This window comes from Xiphophorus hellerii, chromosome 12 (genome assembly GCF_003331165.1).
Source record: "Xiphophorus hellerii strain 12219 chromosome 12, Xiphophorus_hellerii-4.1, whole genome shotgun sequence".
Taxonomy (NCBI): Eukaryota; Metazoa; Chordata; class Actinopteri; order Cyprinodontiformes; family Poeciliidae; genus Xiphophorus; species Xiphophorus hellerii.
In genome coordinates this window covers 25373473-25394966 of record NC_045683.1, presented here as the reverse complement: position 1 = coordinate 25394966, position 21494 = coordinate 25373473, and the positions used below count along the sequence as shown (strand labels likewise).

The following is a 21494-nucleotide window of genomic DNA, read 5'->3' as shown; positions in this document are numbered from 1 at the left end:
GTTTTTTTTAATTTATTAAGATGTGTTGGATTAGTGAGCCATATAGGATTAAGCTTAGAGCTGCACAACATTAGAAAAGGATAAATACTTGACTAAATACTGTTATTGTCTTCCTGCATTGGATTAATTGCAGATATAGACCCTGGATAGTGAGCAGTCCATCCTGCTTCTGGGAAAATAATCAAATTCATTGCTTTCATTTCAACAGCAGTGCTTTATAGAATCAGCTGCAGCCAGCTGCATCTGCTGACTTGGCAAAGAAACAAAGTAATTGTAGTTTCTGAATGACTTTATTAAAACATCACGAAAAATATTACCGCCTCAATTACAGCATTTCCATAAACAGCCAACATTTATTGCAGTCCACGCAGTTCTTGGCTATTCTGATTTTGGGTCTGGAGAACGTTAAAGGAAGGAACTTTTTAAACAAGTTACCACGATCACACCAAGGTTTTAAAAAGTTGTGGTCTCAAAATTGCTAAATAAATTACCATCCAATAAAATGTCTTTTAATGAGATTCGAAGGCAAGGTGAGTTTATTTTTATAGCATCATTCATACACTGGGCAGTCCAAAGTGTATTACACTAAATCAAAGGAGAGGCATAAAAATAAGAAGAAATATAAAACACTTTGAAAAACATTGGATAAAAGGAAACAAACATTAAAATGTCTTTAAGTGTTGAATCTCACGCTTCAATCATTCAGTGATTGTGCAAACAGTTCATTAGAGAGACTATTTGATCAAAAGCTGCAGTAAACGATGTTTACAGTCCTTATTTAAAAAGGAACCAACAGTTCCTTCACAATTAATTCAATTGAAAAATACTGTATTTAATCCCAAATGGGGGACTAAATGTCATCATGAAAGTATCTTCAAAGAATCAATGTCTATGGCGATGCTGACGGCAGGAAGAAAATCCAGCAGATGATATTCCACCGTAACATGCCCTGGATGACACCATACGTATTTGGCAAGCACTGCTAACTGGAGACGCTAAGCTGCCAGTGTCTCGCAATTTGAGTCGATTCCGATTTTTAGAGTCATTATCAAATTCATTAGCGGTTTTCGATCAACAAACAATTTTTAATTCAGAAACCTGTTTTTCCATTCAAACAGTCTAGAGATTCTGCTTAAGTTATGACGGACAAGACTGTTTATTTAAATCAGTTTCATCATATTGCACATGTTAGTAAATTCCATAGGATTATATTTAAACAAAAATAGGTTCGTGCATAGAATTCTGTAACATAAACTAGCAGCATTAGGTTAGCTTAAAAAAAAAAAAATCAAAGAATTGCTCGGAATATATGGCTGAGTGGACGGGAAATGCAGAATGCAGTATACTCACAAATATGGGCAGCAAAGACGTACAACTTAAAGCATTTCCAAATTGAGTTTTGAGCATTTTGATTCGATTCAGAGTTCCCAGGACTAAGAATTGCGATTCTCTGTAGAATAAATTTTTTTTCTGCACCTCTACTGCCAAATCAGCTCATTTGTTATTGCTGCTTCTCTTTAATGTGTGATAGTGCTACCCGGGTTTAATTTTTCTGATTAACAAAACCAAAATTTCAAAATAAACACATTTTAGTATCAAAGTGAAGATGGGAAAAAAAACAACTAGAAATTTCTTTTAAAAAAATACCAAAGTTGTCAACAATGTTAGCTAATTAAAATATCCAGAAAAAAGAATCATAATGTAAACACCACTCCCAATTGAAAACACGCCAGCAGAGTTTCTGTTTACAATACCAACTAGCTCACCACTCGCTGTATCTCACACTGGGTGTCTGGGTGTTCCCAGTACATTGAAGAGACACCAGCTGGAAGTCACTGAAGCATGTCTGTGACCACCACAACACTCATCGCCCTCAGTGCAAAGAGAATGTATGTTGTGGGAATTCCTCCCGGGAAAGTGAAAGCTTGTGGGATCAAGATTTTGTGAATACCACAAGAAAAAAAAACTGTGGAATGTTTTTCCTTTTTAAATACTGTATAAATCTCACTACAGCTTGCTTCAGCACAAACCCAAAGTGCAAAGAATTTTTTTTTCTTTTGGGACTAATGAACAGGGACATTGGCGGTCTGGCTGTACAGTACCTACTGCAGCTCTGTGATGTACACCAGACCCCAAACTGTGTTTCCTGCAAGCCCTACATTCCCTTCCCACCTCAACAACACTGAGTGATGGCACATAAAGTAAAAAATAATGTCTTATTGCAAGATTTAAGCCAGCGTCTAAAACGAATAGCATGTGTTCTGAATGTAACCATTTATTAGAAGCTATTAGCACTAAATTATGACTTATACAACATTTTGAACAAACTTTTAGTTTTAATTACTGTAACTTATGCAACAAAAAGAAAGTTATGCTGTGCTTCTCATGGAATAAGTAAAAATACAGCGATATTTAAAACCAAAAACATATAAAGACAATGTTTATATAAGAGTTATTCCTACTACTACAAGGGGGGAAAAAAATTTTCACAGTCATGTTAACTACAGTATTGTAATCAGGAGTTCAACACAAACTTAATCCAGACACAGAACAAATAATCCCATAATTCGGTTGTAATTTTCAAGTGATTATTGTGGAGAATACTCTGCCATTTTGGCTCCTTAGAAAGCAACAAAAGCACAAGAGGCTAATATTAGTCTGATTAATTCATTAAACCATTTGCTCCCGTAATCAGCCTGCAGCTTAACAGACATGCAATTTCTAGTTTGCCAGCAATAGTTTTAAAATAGTGTTGCCTTTAAAATAAATACAACTTCTTTAGTTTGCAAACCAAAACTTCCACATAACTGATTTTTCTACTCGTGTAGGCAAGAAAAAGCCATACAAAGCAATAGGTGGAGGAGGGGCAATGCTGCCGTACCTTCTCTGACATCTCAAAAATATAATGTAGTCACAATAACAAGCAATTTGGGACAATAATTTTGTTTGTATGAAGTGATACTAGCACTGAGTCAATGCGTGACTCAGTGCCTTCGCTTCCCATAATCATGAGGGAGCAGAACCAAAACACCTTCTGTTCACACCAACAGCAGGAAAACATTATGACCCTGCAGGGTTACTGCAGGCACCACCAACTCAACTTTAAGACTTTTTTTAAGATCATTATGAATGGAAATTAAGACCAATATCTGCACGGAAATGTACAAACTTTGTCTTGCAAAAAGGTGACATAGTTACACTTACTCAGCATAGATGCAAAAAAGCTAGCTAGCGAAAAAGGTTATCTTAGCAGCTAGTTAGCAGTAGCCTCAACAGTCTCGAGTCACAGAACGCATTGAAGATGTTTGAGTGCAACTCAAACTTTCGTCTGACAGAAAAGTCCAGCGAGAGAAAAAAATAAATAGCATACACAAGATTAGTCCTGTCAAGACAAAATTTAAGACATGTGATAAAGGCCAAATTAGTTGTTTTTTTTAACTTAAGGCATTTAAGACTATTTCTCATTTCAAATAATTGTCAGCTGATAAGATTATGTTTACTGTGAACCTGTTCCATGACTTCTGTAGCTAAAACTAGCTCTGGCTGTCTGTCCTTAAAGCATGTTTTGCAGTGAGGCGATACCCTCGACATGAAGCGCCGATGTCCTCATTACATCCTGGGCATGGGCTTCGCAGGTGGTAAGCACCCTTTAGGAGGACTGGGGATTCTGCCCCAATATTACCAGTGGGCCACAATGTCAAAACTAAGGTGTTAAGTGCATAGGTTTTGTTTTTTCTTTAAAAATAAAATAAAACAAAAAACATGTTGTGTAACCTCTAATTAATTGCAATGAATACATTGAATTTCCAAGCCCAATGTTTTACTTCAAATTTTAAAGGGTGGCCATGTGACCAGGCATAATTCTGAACACATCTAATGTCGAGTTCAAAGTATTTTTATTTTTTAAGCATTTCACAATAGAGGTGTGCAGACACATTCATCCCTCTTCCTCTTAACACATTGACGGAAAACTTATCTACGAGCCTGTCCTCTCAGTCCTAACATTAAATCAAAGCATAATCACTTCCTGGGTAATTGACTTTTCCCCTTGCCGAGTGAGCAAGGGGAAACGCGACTTACTTGATTTGTAAGCCACTTAAAGCGCTTACTTCTCACAAAGAGCCCCGAATAATAAATGGAGCAACTTTCTGAATGTCGCACATTTATTCCTAAATCGAACTGTACGTTCTACGCAGATATTCTGGCATAATCCCTGCAATAAACATCGAGCAGAGTCTGTGTGCTGAAACAAACTGTGCGATAGCCATTGAAAGCAGATCTCTATAGATCACCCAACAACATTCTCATCATACTACCTTCAACACACAAATCCTCAAACTGACATGCAAAACTAACTATGCAAAACAAGCAGACAAGTTTCAACATCAGTCAAACTCAGAGTCTTTGAATGATATCCTTGCGTAGACACAAAAAAATTATGCCCCATACACACACACCATTAAATAGACACGCACACCTAGGCCTGTCGCGATAAACGGTAAATCAATTAATCGTATGATAAATTAAAACTATCGACGTCATTTTAATTATCGGCATTATCGTCTCTTCCGGCCTTTTTCTCTTTCTGTTGATGACACCGAATGAAAAAAGGCTCAACTCCGGTGCTCTCCACTGACCCCCCCTTCCTCATTTCCTTAATGTAATGCCCAGCGCACAAGACACGATCTTACAGCTGCCAGCCGATTGTCGGCCCATTTTCAAAACCTGACAGACCACACATTACCCGACAGAAATCCTAGGTATAATGGTTCGATCGGGTTCGTTCCTGCCGTGTGGTGTCCAACAATGGGCACAAAATAATGGCTACTAGTCCAGTTAACTAATTATAAAACCAGGCATTAATCAATGCTTTACTACAATCTACCTGCAATGCATGTTTCTAGTGTCAGCGTAAAGTCCTGACTGAATGAAATCATTATAACCTATTTACGAAGTTAACGAAGAACAGCTGAAAAGTTACCGGGTTTATCATCTGCGGTAGCAATTTCGCTCCAACTCCTCCCCTTATCATTTCTATATTCTTTGCATGTTGAATAAACATTAATGTTGTTTCCAGTATCATCTCCGATGTCCGCTGGACTTCGGGTTGCGCCGTGTCAGCTGTTTGGGATTCACCGACGTAATTTCCCCTCAGAAAGCACGGAGGAGAATCCGCGCTTTCTGATTGGCTGCCTGTCACATTCAACAGGCTGCATTAAGCTCCCAGTCGGGGAAAACCACTGATTTAGATCGGAGCGGCAACGACGATCTACCGTAACACACCACATAATCTTAGAAAGACCAACGGTCTAAGATTGTCGTAAGGGGAAAAATAGGAGCAAAAATTCATGTAGTGTGAAATATTGCATCAGGTAGTCGATGTGCCCATCTTCTCTATTTAAATCTAATTATTACTGAAGGGCAACATAATATACAGACTTCATAATCTGCACTCTTTTGGTTGAATGCAGTATTTATTTCCACTTTGACTTTATGTTGTTTAGGTTTTTTTTTCAAGTGAGTTTTTTGTTAATGGAGACTGAGAATCCATTTTATTTTTGTTTTTGGTTGTTTTGTTTATCAGTTCCAGTGTTAAGTGTTCTTTTGAAAATAAAGTGTGTCTATCTTTGGCAGGAAATCGCATGCATTATTACGTCATTTCCATTAAATCAGTGTAAAAAGGTCTTCAAACAATATTATCGTTTATCGCAATAATTTTTGAGACAATTAATCTTTGAGCAAAATTTGCTATCGTGACAGGCCTACGCACACCCTTTTACTCTCATTGTTCATGTTACCATTGGTTGGAGGACAAAAAAATTAAAGGAATAATTAGCTTATCAAGTCAGAACCTCCAGACTTCTGCACACCTTCAGAAAGTCTTCAGAAAGATGGTGAAAGTTTGCATTACAAGCATGAGGAAAGAAAACAAAGGATATAGGAAACAAGGTTGTATTGAAAAGGTGCTTGCTATTATACTGAAAGGGAAATGAGTTGCACTGATCAAGTTATTGTGGTAAATTATTGAGCTAACAGCTTAAGGAAACTCATCCATCAATCCCTCTAAAAAAAAAAAAAAGGTTTAAAAAAAAGTGAGAAATACCACTGAGTGGTCACACAACCTTAATCTTTAAAAGAGAAAGCAGACCAATACAAATATTGCTAAAACAAATTTATGCGGACAACAGGACCATTTTGACAGCCCATTTGTTTAGCTGAAAGTGATGGAAGCAACAGTGTGAACTATTGGGTCCAGGGGAAAAGTTACGACCTCCTGTAATGATAAGAAACTTGCATAGCAACATCCAGTGGACAGCAATTAAAGAAAAAAGCTGAACTGACTGGTTATTAAGGGGATTTTGTAGTTGATGGAAATGACCAAAAAAACCCCCACAATGCTCGCTTTCAATATGTTAAAAACAAACTCTGAAGTTGCTCCTCAGACCTGAGACCTAAGTGGTCCTCATCAGCTAATTTTATGAACTTTTCTTGTTTGCATTAATCTATAAATGTGATATTAGGGGAGCAAAAGGCAAGTTTGTGGCCTACTTTAATATAAGAAAGCAGCATTAACATCATTAGAAAGCTTTTGTTTGTCCTACAAGTATATATGAAAATACATATACGTCTATTATTTTGAAGTTTACCACCTAATCATGTTAGGACTGAAATGATACAGCCAGATTCCAATGCAGATTTCAGCTGTATTTTACAGGATCTCTTATTGTTTACACAGAGTTGGTGTAAAAATACTCCCAATCCATGTTTGACGACCTCTTTAAAGAACAAAAACACTTAAAATATCAATTTGCTGTTAAAATAAAAGTTTCCTGAACTTCAAAATGGGTTTTAAAGACTGAGGATAAAATTATCTCTATTCACTTTAATCTATCAAAGTAGCTTATAAAACTCAGCCCAGACTCACTAAAAGCTGTAAAATGGTTTCACAAGATGTTGTACCACAAGGTCTTGTTACAGTCCCAGTGTCAGTATGGAGGGTGATATCATTACCGTCACAAATGGCAGTAAACATTAGTTACAATTTTTGTATTTTAATTTCATTCTGGTTGTATTTTTTGTTCTTTCTGAAACCTTTTAATGGTTTGAAACACATGATAGAACAGGCAAAAGAACAAGCTAGAATCTTAGCTTCACACCATGACGCGCCAGCTGCAAAATAGAAATTAGATTTTTTTTTTTTTAAAGTTGTAGCATGGAAAATGGGAGTGTCCTCCAGGGCTGAGGGAGCGGTAGTCACAACCTTAGCAGGTGTGTACTTCAGCAACTCCTGTGGTATTGAGAAACCAACTTTATCGCAGCCCCATGAGTTTTGACTTGTGGGATCCTCAATACTTCCAAGTGTTGCTGGAGTTTTCACCAGCTCAGATTTCTGTCGCTCTCCATTCACCTTAAAACCAGGTGAAATCGCTTTAGAAACACGTGGCATAGGAGTTGCCAACACAAGCCACAGAGCCATAGATAAAGACGGCATAATTATGATAGAAACCCAATCAAAAGTTGACTGATATTATGCCACTGTCCAAAGATATTTCTGGAAATAACCATTAAGGCTCCGATGTACGCCTCCTATTATCTGCTGACCATCTTGTCGATGTAGTCCCGACATTCAGCTCTCCATTCTTAGCACCAAGAAATAAAACTTAAGAGTGTACTAGTCTACTGTGGTGACCTACTTCCTCTGCACTGCTGCTTAATTATTCAAGAGCTTTGAAATGTTCTTCTGTATGGCAGCATGCAACCTGAGTGCCTCTGTTTGTCGCCCATGAAAGCGGCAGCACAGATCTTTCCATTTATGCATGAGAGGATGCAAGGGAGCGTGTACATTGTGACTATGTGCGTAATCAAGCATTATTTCCCGGATACCTACAAGTATTGCTGCTGGTTCGATTTGATTCAGAAAGTTAAATGATGAATTCTGGTTGAATTATTGACAAAATGGCTCAAAGAGGCAGACATTATGAAATTTGGGCCAGGTTTGATGCCAACAGGATGCAGAGAACTAATCCAAAACGTCACTGATTAAATCTGCATGTCAATACATGTTACACCTCCCAACAAAAGCACACAAGTCTGTAATTAAACCTTGACATATTTCATTGCCATCCATATTTTCTCTGCAAGCACAGCAGCCCTGAGGTGCATGCCCTTGGCTGCCAATACTAGCACAGTTTAATGTGAAAAGAAATTCACGCGTTCTTAATAAAAACCTCAAATAAGAGACAGAAATGCACTAATCACAAACAAGAGTAATGTCCTATGGCATGCTGTCATCTGCATTGCGTAACAGAGTCGAGTAAATCACTTACCACAGAGCCATTTCTAATCTCTGCTAAGCTGGTATTTGGCGCTCATTTACACGGTTCGAATATGGGTGACTGGTTTTAATAGCAACTTCTCTTCATCGCAAAAGAACTCAAAGACAGAACAGCCTTGTGTGCAAAATAAGACTTGCTTCAAATGATACAACTAAGGTCACACTGCATTACTTGAACAGGAGAAATTTAAAAATTGTCAGCAAAGTTTCTAATCTGGCTTTATGAAGCAAAATCTTACAGTCAGCCAGAGGGAATTATCTAATGGTTTTATAACTTTAAAAAGGTGAAACCAAGAGCCTGATTGAACTGAACTTCAAGTAAGCACTTCTGCAATCTGTATCCCACATAGAGACAGCACTTTCTCTAGCACAACTTCTGATGGATCCTTTTCTGGTCCAGCAGGTCTATGAGTACTACCTTCCCAGCACACAACTCTTGACACAGGACAACTACAATTAAAAAACATACAAAAAAAACAGAAGTTATTCCAAATATCTGAATTTGCCTTGATGTATGAGTACAAGCCTTCCCTAATGCTGCAGTACGGAACCTTTATAAAAATTAGATTTTTTACAGAGTTGAAACCATCACTATATCAATGCATTTTTTCACAGACAAATCTGTTAAAAATTGTCCTCCTTTGACTAAACTAACTTTTTCACAGGTTGTCTCATGTTATATTGCGATGACATGGTGACCGCTACAAATATGTTTAAAAAACTAGTGTTGTTTATAAGAGTTACATACTGCAACTTTAAACCAGCTGACCAGAAGAGCAGCAAACGGAGAAAGCATTTTATCTAAACTCCCTATTAAAATGAGAGAAAACCTCTGCTGTTTTAAAACTGTACTGTCTTTTTTGTTGTTGTTTTTTTTACAACTTTGCTACCAGCAAATAATTATTTAGAGAAAAATAATGAGTACGGGGGAAAATTTGACCATGGTAGAGCTTCATGTTCTTTGAAAGTTTGGTCTGATTTACTACAAATGTGTTGACTTGAGTTTTCTGGAGGAACAGATAAATTATTGGCTGCTTTTGAGATAAACACCATAACAGATGTAAAAACAGTCTGATCTCCAGACCCCATCAACCCGACATGCCCTGCCCCTTTGAGGGCTCCATCCTAGCTATAAGAACAGTCTTGAGGCTCTAGGCTGGCCGACCCACACTGAGGGTGACGTGGTTCATGCATTAACCAGTATAAAAGATGATTAGTTAGCTGGTCAGAACCACAGCCTTTCCATTTTGCCACAACACAAAATGATACACCTGCTCATCTTCAGCCCACTTGTTACCACCAGAGCTAATCTAGCGTTGTGTGCATTTCAATAGCCCTTTGACTATGAGTAATATGAGATGCAGCAACAGCCCTGTTTGATCATAATGTGCTACCACATTGAGTCACACACACAACATTCCTCAGAAACAAAACCTCCCAGGTGCATCCCACTAATGAGCAAGATCCACGCTCAATTCATAACTGAAATGTGGATTTCACACACATGCAGTTACAGGAGGTCAGCCTGCTTTGTGACAGTGGGAAAGACACTTCATCTATAGATACATTAGGATTATGACAGATGGCATGTAACTGAAGCAGACTACAAATATAAGAAGATTAATGCCTCTAATTAAAAGCAAGATTGAGATTGGAAAAACAGTTGTAAAACATTTGCTGAACTAAAGAAAAGAAATGGAATTGTGCTTTGGTTCCACATCCGTTTTAATTAGAAAATAAAGTGATCGAACAGTTCAGTTAATGACGGCCTATTCACATTTGTTAAATGAAAAAAAGGGGGCAGTCTCACAGAAAGCATGAAGCACAATAACTCTTATCCCTCTTCATCTCAAACACTCACGCACATAGTTTACACTTGCCTACATACACCAGGTGAACCTGAACCTTTCTAAAAATAGAAACTGATGCCAGTTTATCCTTCACCAGGGATATAGTCTTAATAACTAGTAAGAACTTAACAGCTTCAAATGTAGAAGGAAAAAACAGGTTCAAGAAACCATAAGAAAATAAAGAATATTTCCTTTGGAAGATGAGCTGTACACACAAGTCTTCAATACACAACATTTTCATGCAGTTTTTGTCCCCTTTGAATTTCAACAGCCTGGGTCAACTCACCCATGTGGGAAAAGCATCGACTGTAAATTGATAAAGGAAGATTTGGTATAATATTAAAACAAAATCTAGCTATTTGGTATAAATATTAGGACCAGAAACAATCCTCATAAGCAATCATATTACATCATTTTTTTTCCACAGTTAAGTCTTTTAATGAATAGCGGAGTTAAATAATCATAAAATACACATCTCATACACAAGTCAATTCAATTGTATTCAACTACCATTGACTGTTTTGATTCACCACTTGAGCAAGTTGGCTCCCCTGATTAGACTAAACCTCCTAGTTATTGCAGTTCTATATGACATATCCATACACCCAACTATAAGTATTTAGAAAGATAGCAAATTACTTAAAATTGTCAGATACCAAAATACATTTTAGTTTTTACAAATAGCTCATTTCTAACTATTTTGAGTAAACACAGTCTGCGACTTGCCGAAGACATCATACTGTGAAAAATAGTTGCCGACTTAAGTCAAGCAAGTCTGTGACCTAAAAGAAGGTGAAGACAGTAAATACATGACGCACACGAGCGTGATCTCATTTTGTGGTTCCTCCTTTCCCATCACAGCTGCTGGGCTGTCGTCATCTTCATTACAGCGGCGCAGATGGAACGACCCAGAAAAGCCAACGTGGTTAAATGAGGTGAGGAGACTTCTTGATAACTCTCTATGCCTCAAAATAACTGCTTATCATGTCGATTTTGCACACAAAACTTCTGTTCTCCAATAGTGTGGGAAAAGCATCGACTGTAATATCGAAAGGAACGATTCACTAAACAAAATCTAGCAATTTGGTATAAATATTAGGGACATAAACAGGCGCTGTCATTTCTCAAACAGTGCACCTGGTTCATGTTTCAGGCCCGTTTATGCAGGAGCCAAAAACATGTGTGGCTATAATGATTTCGTTTGTAGGTTTCTTCGTCGAATGTTTAAAAAGAAAATCTAAATGATAGATTTCGTTATTCCTTTGTGTGAGGATTTGTTGCTCGGAAAGGGAAACAAAATCCGCTTTGCGTCACATTTTGGCTCAGAAAACAACTCGTGTGTGTGACTGATCGTGTGTTTCTGGTTACGGTGGGGTAAAAAAAAAAAATTCTATATAAATTATTGGCCAATAATTGCAGAACCAAAATAATTCAGTTGTTAGGCAACAACAGGAAGTGCTACAATTGAGCAGTTTTGCTGTCAGTGTTTAAAGCATTACTTGATGCAATGACATTTACCCCACAACTAGACACCAGCTGTTTATTGGTATCAGTGGACCCCCTTTAAAAAACTGTAAGAACAAACTGTTCTTACAGTTTGTTACTCTTTTTAAACTCTTTTTAATGATGTTCCAGAGAAAGTGTTGGAGTGAACAGACTTCTCTTTAGCTGTATGGAGCACAGAGTAAAGCAGCAACGCTACTCCCCCACTTGCACATTTAAGCTGCAAATACATTGAAACGAAAGAGCACCACACATTACTCTTATTAAGATGACACTTGACTACGAGTGGCTTCAACCGTCAGCAGATAGCCCAACTAATTAATCGGCTAACGACAGCTTGGTAAGCTTTAATCGAAACAAAACAGAAACTTAATATTACGGTTTGCACATTTCCTTGAAACTTATTGCTGGATTATATTTTCTGGCTTCTTATTCTACGTCTTCCCAAGTCAAAATATTAAAATAAATGTCACAGCATACTAATAATCGACATGTTAAATTGCGGTATCCATTTTCGTCGGTCAATACTATGAGACATCAGTATTTTTACTCCGGTCATCAAACAGAAGAGTCTCTTTCCGCCTCATGCTTCCCAAAACATAACTCAGTTATCCCCACTGTTCTGGCTCTATTTGTCTCATTAGTTGCTAAGAAAAGTGCTTTTTGTGTGGAGTATTTATTTTCCCTTTAACAAACAGCAACAACTGGTCTAAACTGTTCCAGTTCAGCCATTTTTGTTTTTGTTTGGTGATTAGTGGCTTGAACTATGAATGGATGTTATAAATGTCACAGACAAAAAGCGCACTGATCAAATCGGACATCCCAAGCTGCCGTGAATAAACGTTACGTCAATAAAATTTTAAAAACTTACTGTCTAGTGTCTCCAAACATGGGATTTAGTCAAAGTTCTGATTTTTACAGAACAGACATGTTGGTTAGCAGCTCTCACAAGCTGCTGCCACGCTCACTGTAGCACTGTCACACAACACACTGTGTGCATTGACAGGCTTGCTAAAACGACGTGCTACAATGTATTACAACCAGTCAGAACCAATGGAATAAACTGCAGAAACCAGTCAACATTAACATTTTCAGCAGACAAGTGAATTTGGTACGTCAGGAAGGTTCGGCTGCAGTCAATGGTGAACTCCATAGGAGCTGTACTTTTGAAATAAGAACAGCGGATAAAGTGTTTTATTTGTGACAAATTCCACAAATTGGAATAGGGTTTTAAAAAATTCAACGTTTTAAACTGAGTGGATGTTCATTTCTCAATGAACAGCCTTTAAACACAGAAAAACTTTAACAATGCATAAATTTGAACAAAATTCCTAAATCACACTAAATTTATAGTGTGATTTAGCACCATAATTGTGGTGCTTTTTTTTCCCTTTGTAGCTGCAGCCATGATTTAAATTCTCATTTTTATGTCTTATATTTTCAACTTACAACATGCTGAATAGCCTTTTATATACATAAGGACTTCTTTTGATTTATTTATGTCATGTTCGCAAAACAGAGCTCTAAGTTAATTCATACTTTGAGCCACTTTAAATCTTTTTATACACCTTTTAATTTTGTGACATGCAAGAAACGCCTAGATTTGTCAGTACAAAAGAAATTCCCCAAAATACACTTATTTTTGATTTTTGGATTTAACAAAAAAAAAAAATTAGACATAATATTAAGGAGAAAAGTATGATGATTTATGACAGCTCTATAATTAGGTGTTTTGCTAGGAGCAAATCTGCAGCTGCTGTTTACACTCCGCTGCAGTGATTACGCTACTGATTGCTCCATGCCCTCAAAAAGATTTTTTGATTTGCGACCGCAGGTTGCATTCTCAAGAGTTTCCAGTGGCAACATAAAGTAAGTAAGTATAACCAGAATACCATTGATTATCTTCTGCTTTTTATCCCCCCCCCATTCCTGTTAGCAACACAGCTAGGGATTACCGTTGAAGTCTTACTCTGATAGCACCATGATAGTTTTTCCAGAAGATCTGCTAAATTATTTAAACTCAAGAAAATGCAAGCTAGTTGAAAATCTATTGATTTAATATGTGAGAACAAGCTTAGAAAATTGGAAGTAGTATTCAATCTATAATTTAGAGTATATTCGTAATGTTTATCTTGGATGGGGGAGGGGGATTTTTTGGATCAAAATACTATTTACAACTGAAGAAACTGAAACAAGATCTTTTGACTTAAAAAGGGCTATTAAACTGACATCTTAAATCACAAAAGAGGCAGAACATTCATGATAAAATGTGCCTTGATCAGACGTTTAACATTTTTGCTGTAAATCAGATTGCCTCAGAATTTCAGTTCTTTAAAACGCTGTAGCCATCATAACTGTTACAAATATAAATCCTGGTGTCATGTAAAAAAAAGTCTCCTGGTTTTTCCAAGTGAAATCGTTTGTTTTGACATGAAGGTCTTTCTGAAAACTGTTGTAGCACACACACTGAGCCGTATTACGTAACCGGTGTCCGGCAAGTGCAATAATGAATGTTGCTTTAATGAGAGCCAGGATGTTGACAACAGTGCCCATGCAGCTAAATCAAAACATGTTATTTTTCCACATTTTACTCCAAGCAATACAGAATAGCATCTCTCGGTGTGATTTCTATTGCGGTTCGACGTTAGCATCGAATGTCGGCATGAAATCGGTTTTAAAAACCACAGCACATTTCCGACAGCCATCCAGTGTTCGCGTTCAGGCATCAAATCTGAGATAACCACTCATCGACGCTAACTGATACCTACTTCTATCTTACGTCACTATATTCACAATTTACTACAGCCATGAATTCAAACTTATTGTGTATTAAGTAAATTTAAAAAAATAAAATAAACAGAATTTGCCTTCGACCACACACGAAAGACAAAGTTCATTGGGTGAACTCGCGTGGATTCTTTGTTTACAAACTCTCACTGAACGTTATTTTGTACAGGCTAGACAGCAAGCTAAGCTATTCAACCAAACACAAATACAAACTGGCGCACGTTGGAAAGTTGACAACACGTTTTTGCGGTGAATATTAGAATTGTTGTTTGCGGGGTGGCGTTTTTAGATAAACAAACGCAGCTGTTTAATTATTTCTTTTCGAGAACAGAGGCGCTAGCTCCTCGGCTGCTCTGACAGCTAGCCTGCCTGGCTAGTACTTTAGCTATTTGCTAGCTTAGCCTAGCCATGTAGCACGTGTTTGTGATTTATAAAATAATTAACGAGCTGACGGTGATCAGCTAAACGAGAAGACTGTTAGTGTCCGAGGACCCAGCTGATTGAGCACTTTGTAGACGCTTTAATTCCACTCGGTTTAACGCAAGGCGCGGTTATAGCGCAACGCATAGACTCAGAAAAAGGTCAATAATGCTATGTATGTTTGTTCTCCAAAGAATAGCCGGACCCCGTCATCCAACAACAGAACAGACCCCCAAACCAAAGGACAGCCAGCAATGGAAGCTAACTAACCTTAGCGGCGGGGCAGGAGACACCATTCGGTGGTAACGACGTTCAGTAGGTAACGTCCCAATCCTCGTCAATCGATCCAAAGTGGCTTAAAGGTACGCTTGCTTCGACTGAAAGTCTCGCCCCAGAATTAATCCACAAGAAAGTGTTGTTTTCGTTTTCATTTGCTCCGTTAGCGGATTTCTGCGGTGTCGAGCCAGTTCCTGCATAAGTAATGCTACTCCCTGAACCGCTGCTGCTCAGACCATTGCGGGGCTGAACCGCCTCTCTGGTTCTCAATAGGTCCACAGGCTCCATCGCTCCTCCTCCTCCTCCTCACAAGAGGACCACGGATTCCCATTCCGACAACAAATTCACCCATCATTCTGCGTGCAGTTAAAGCAAGTGATTTTTTTATTTTTTTTTACAAGAAAAATTCAAAATGCTTATTTCTCTGAACAACTCATTGTTTTGTGCATCTTAATTTTGGGGGGGTAGTCTTTTAATAAATAATAAATGTTGTATACGGTTTTAATTCAGGTGTGTGTGACGTGATTTGAGTAGATACACAATTGCATAACAATTGAACCAGAAATTAGGTTTTATGAGATGCTCACATTTTGGTAACCTGTAACCAAAAAATTCTAGGAAAACTTGATTGCATGATCTTTTACTTTAAACAGAAAAGCAAAAAATATTCCTATTTGATTAACAGATGTAGTATGGATATTATCATTTGTTGTTTAGAATACCATGCAAAACTATAGAATACATAATTCAAGCACATATTTTGCCACAGCCAAATCTTTTTTGAGAGAGAGAGAGACTTGTTTCACCCTGACAGGCAGTGCACAGCAACAGTAGGGTGAGGGTCAGAACTGGTGTTATCTACACTACAGCGCTGCTACTTTCTCTAGCATGTCATCTGACAAGAGTTTATGTGAAAAAAAATTATATTAATTATTAACATCATTTTAACTGTAGGGGACCTTTAACATACATAATATTTACTTTTACTACAAACTGTATGGTTCATCTTTACAATTAACATTCCCTTAAGAGGTGTTATTATCTCTTAATAAGATGTTAGCATTTCTAATTTTAAGATTGTGGTTCCTTGAAATAAAAAAAGGTCAGAGTCTTACAGATGACCTGAAGTGTTTTATCTCAGAATTCACAAATGGCTGGTAAAGGAATTACAAAGATCACCAAGGGTTAGGGAGCATCTTCTATAGCATTGTGACCACTGGAGTGTACGTTATTGGGAAGATTATGCCAAACGTTATGAATTCTCAGTGAAGAATGCCATCTCAGAATGAGGTAAAGTCATTCTAGAAGGACGGGGATGGGGCGTATGGTGGCGCAGTTAGTAGCACTGTGACCTTGAAGCAAGAAAGTGATGGATTTGGATCCTGGACTGGGTCTTTCTGCATCGACTTCTCCTTGTGCGTGCATGGGTTCTCCCCAGTTACTCTATCTTCCTCTCATTGCCCAACAGCATGAATGTTAGACCGATTGCTCTATCTAAATTTTGAGTATGAACACGATTGTTTGACACAAACTAAAATCTCTCCTTATTCCAACTTACATGAGCCAATTAAGGCAGTTCGGACTATTTTTGCCGCCATTCGTAGGTGATGGCCAGACTCCTCAGTCACCGCAAGATTCACTCTTTGAGGTAGTCGTCGTTTGACTGCAGCTCCTCTCATTAGGACTGAACAATGTGGCAAATAAATGCGTGGACGCCATATTAAACTAAATTTATTTTGTAAGACTGCCCCCACTATGACGCAAGAACAAGCCCCGCCTCTGCTCCAACGTGAACTCTGGGTCAACTCAAGCACAGACTCGCCAGGAACTCTACATCTGTGCGCCTCGACTCCCATGGAGAAGTACAAGCTGTGAATACACCAGCTTAACATTGAAGGATAGTTCTCCGGTGATCCCAGCATCTCCTACTGCGTACATGGTTGATGACTGTGCCGAAGCCAGTGGCCTGCAAATGATCTGAAACCTTTCAATCAGCTTCACGCGGCTACGATGGCTGCTAAAACCACCACCCATGCTGCAGCATTTGCCGTCACAGTCAATCTTTTGCATGAAGAAAAGAAATGGACGTCCGTGACAAAATGATTAAACAAAGAAATGCACAGTTGTGTAACATTCTGACATGTTTTGACAGACTGCAGCAATCAGCTTCAATTCATTTTGTGCTTTAAAATGTTTGATTTCAATTGGTATTTGGCACATAAGTAACTGGAACACTTCAGACACACTGTATCTTGAACTAAATCTGAGAAAAAACGTTTCCTATTATGTCAGATGGGATTGTTTTCCTTCCCTGTGGGTTTGGGAGCGCTCCCCCTCAAACCATCTGTAAAACCACCATCTCCTCACTCAACTATCAGAACAGGAAAGATAACTGTTTGTTTCAGCTGTGTTATCTGGACCTAGGCGGTTGCCTGAATAATACATCCGCCTATCTCTGCCCCGGTTTGCAGCTCAATGATAAAACACAAATGCTTCTCACTCGCCAGTTTTGATATTCACAGCTGTGGTCATCTGCAGCCAGATGAACAGAATAACCACCTCAAGATCTAGTAAGTATTTGGACACATTTTTACGATTGCTAAAAATGCATTTTGCAAACCCACTTCAGTGGAGAGAGAGACCTGAAATATTTCTTTCCACTAGTTTAACTGGAGTGGGTTGTTTTAACAGATCCAGGAGCCACATGAAAGGCAGCGCTGAGAGTGACTGCATCAATTAACAGACTTTGAAGATTTCAAAGGGCGTCAGCTGTAGGATGCGCTGCAGACAGAGGTTGTAGTTGTGAATTAAAAGATGAGCAAAATATCCTGAAGGAAAACTAATTATGGTGGAGCAAAACAGGCATTATAAAAGATACTGTAGGTTGGTGGTGCTAAGAGCTGTTCTTCAACACTGCTGGTGTGCGGAAAAGCATTTTATGGTGCTCTCAGCTATTCTTACTTGCCTTTGTAAAAATTTATAAAAAGCCTGAAAATATGTTTATTTTTTGTTGCTGTTGCATAAGCCCTCGCTGAAAACTGTTTATGCATTTCTGCCTACAGGTAATCGCAAAGTCCTTCTGCTGTCTTTGGCTAAATATTTTGGATCAATATTGACCTGAAAGACCCAAAAATGATTTATTTTCGAGCCTTTTTTGAAAAAGCTCAAACATGTCAAAGACTCCCTGAAAATGCTGACGCGAATACCTGTGGAACTAGTGATGTTTTTAAAATAAAGAGAATTGTTTAATATAGACTCAATAAATAGACTCAAACAAGGTTAGATTTAACTAGATCGTAAGAGTTAATTTTAGCTGCTAACTAAACATAGCTAGCAGCTAAACTAGCTGCTAAATAGTTTAGACAGTTAGCAGCTAGCTAAAGTAGTTAGCTGCTAATGAGCTAGCAGCTGGCCAGCAGTTTTTCTGTACAGGGGATGTCAATAATTGTGTGTCATTATAGGAGAGCTTTCTGTTTTGCTGTCATGGATGGTACGAGGATATTTTTTGATTCAAATACTCATAGATGGGACATATTTCCTCAAAAACAGTACATGTTTAATCTATAATTGCATTTTCAGATGAAAGAGATACTATGTGTCGCAATTTGTTACAGTCGTATAGAGAGATACCAGCTCTGCTATGCTGTATCATTTTTGCAGGGACCTAATCCATTTTGCCTCTGCTGGCATTTATTATTGGAAGAACAGGGTTGAGTCAGATGGCCCTGGGAAAATAATCTTTTGTTTTAAAGATTGTGTCAGAGGGGAAAGCGAGAAAGGAACCTGCTTGCTTTTCTTTCACAGTATGCAACATCAATGTCCTCATCGTATCAGTCATCAGCCCAGGTTTACATTTCACAGTCAAATATCAGATTCGAAGCCCACAGGACTTCACCTGACTGCCTCTTAACTCGCCACAACAAAGAGAGCGCTGCGAGCAGAAATGGCAGCACCTCACAGAAGAGTGCAGAGACTGCCTGCATTGTTGGAATTCCGGCTCGACTTCCTGAGTCTCGCCACACCTGGTCAACTGCCAACACGCGGTTTTCTCCCTCTTTTCCCTTCCTTCTCTCCTGCAAAGATCACATGTTGGCTAAATGTTGCTGTTAGGACATGAACCGCTCCAGCTTCACATTCTTCATCTATTAAATATGTTGCATCTCAGAGCTTACCATCTTCTTTTTTTTATCACAGAGAGTGAGTGATATTTAGTTTTAAAACTGAAAAGAAAAAAAAACAACCCCAAAGTGCAATCTGTTCTGGTGTGCTTTTAATTTGCCCTTCAGATGATTAGTATGAGTTGTCAATCTCTCTTGTGATGCTTATCCTTTAGTGATAGATTTAGATAATCATGTGCATGTCACGTCATTAACGACTATTAACAATTGTCGTTAATTGTTGCTTGAATTTCCTATTTTCTTTTGTTGTCCATGGCTGCTGGGAGCATGACAGACATATTCACACTTGTTCAATATCCAAGCGCACCCTGTAATGAAGCTGGCATCGGCACTGCCATTCTGGAGCTCAGTCAACCATCTGTTAGCCTGCATGGATTCACGCAGTGTTCAGCAAAGTGGACATTGTATGGATGCGTTCCAACACGAATGTCACGCAATCAGTGTTCACCAGGAAATGAGCAAAAAAAAAAAAAGAAATCAGTTCCATCTGTTTTTAATGGGAAACACCTTTAAGCAGACAACGCCTCACCACATTTAATATCAGATCCATGCTACATAGTGTACGGTACATTTCATGCACAGAAGAGTTACGTGGATTTTTGTGTGATAAACCAGCAAAAAGCACCTTATAATTGAAAATGGGAAAAAATGATACAGGTAAAATAAGAAGTGTTTTTTATTATTTTTTTGTAATCAGCTCCCTACCGATCTGTGTTGTAGATCCACCTTTTGGTGGAGTGAATATTTTGGGGCTTTCTATGTATGTCAACAATTTCATTTCTCCTCTTTCTTCTTTTTGCAAAAAGACTGTACACATACATTTTAAAGTTTTGGATTGGATTCAGGCCAGTACTTTCACTAGAACATTTTAAAACATTAATGTTCTTTGATCTGAGCCATTCGATTGGAACTCCAAGGCCTGCTGGAGTATGCAGCTCTGTCTAGCCTCACTTCTTTTGAATCTCTAACATATTTCATTCAAGAATTATGCTTTAGCTCCATTTATTATCATCTCATCTCTGACCTGTTTTTTCCTGCCCCTGCTGCACAAAACACCACCACAGAATGATACGGCCACTACCATATTTCACCAGGATGACAGTGTCTTCAGGATTGTGTGCAGTGATATTTTTCCTCCGCACACATCTTTTTTTAAAATGGTCAAAAAGTTTAATTTTGGTGGCATCTGACCAGAGCACATTCTTTCCTGTGTTTGCTATGGGTCTTCTAGCAGGCTACAAACAGAACCTCTTATAGCATTTTTCAATTATGAGTTTCTTCTTGCCATTCTCCAAAAAGGGCTAATTTGTATTTCCTGCCAATAGTTTCTCCCACTTAAACTTAGGATTTCTCTGCCTTTTAATGACTTGTCTAATTAATGCTCTGCTGGTCTGGACTGTAAGTTTAGGTGTCATGTCTTGGCACAGTTGTAGTTGTTCCATACTTTGGCCCTCAAGGAACAGTGGATTTACAAAAAGATTAAGTTATGCATAAGTCAAGTCAGGTGAAGTCGAGTTTATTTGCATGCCACGCTTTGGCAACAAGGCGGCTCAAAGTGCTTTACATGATAAAAACACAACACGATAACCAGTTATGTTGAGAACAGCAAACAAGCGACAAACATCCCGTTTTGCCAAATGTCATCATCAAAATCATCAAGCCTAATCAGCATCAAATATATCAACCAATGTTCCAGTTGCTGTTAATCAAAGGCAGCTCTAAACAACTGGGGTTTTAGCCTTGATTTAAATGAACTCAGAGTGTTCTGGAAGTTTGTTCCGGATAAGTACATGGAAATCTGGGATTGAACTAATGCATTCAACATTTTCATTTTGCCTTTTTGTACAAAAATGTGGGAAACTGTGTATCATTTTTCTACAAGTTGAATTTAACGCACTATTTTATGTGGATCTGTTCCATAAAATATATTGAAATCTGTGGTTTTAATGGAATTAAATGTGAATGTGAATTCTCTGGTGAGGCACAGTTACCCTAGATGTTTCACTGTATGCCAAAACATGATCAGACAGAACAAATAGTGAGAACACCGGTGCCTTTCTCAGACTAAAACAGGACAAAGTGTTGCAAACCTTCCCAGAAAGTCTACAGAGGCAAAATGAACCTTGACAGATGAGATATTAAAAT

The 21494-nt window shown here is 38.2% G+C and overlaps 1 protein-coding gene across 3 annotated transcripts in view; it reads right to left on the bottom strand.

The window, feature by feature from the left end:
* The window catches only part of ncor2 (nuclear receptor corepressor 2), a 109639-nt gene extending 94228 nt beyond the window's left edge, over positions 1-15411 (bottom strand). For 2 of the 3 annotated variants that reach the window (XM_032577652.1, XM_032577654.1), the window contains exon 1: positions 15166-15410. The gene's annotated coding sequence lies outside the window, so the exon portion shown is untranslated. Of the gene's footprint in view, positions 1-15165 lie in introns of all 3 variants that reach the window. The other variant, XM_032577653.1, reaches the window with a different exon arrangement.
* Between the last annotated feature and the right edge of the window lie 6083 nt (positions 15412-21494).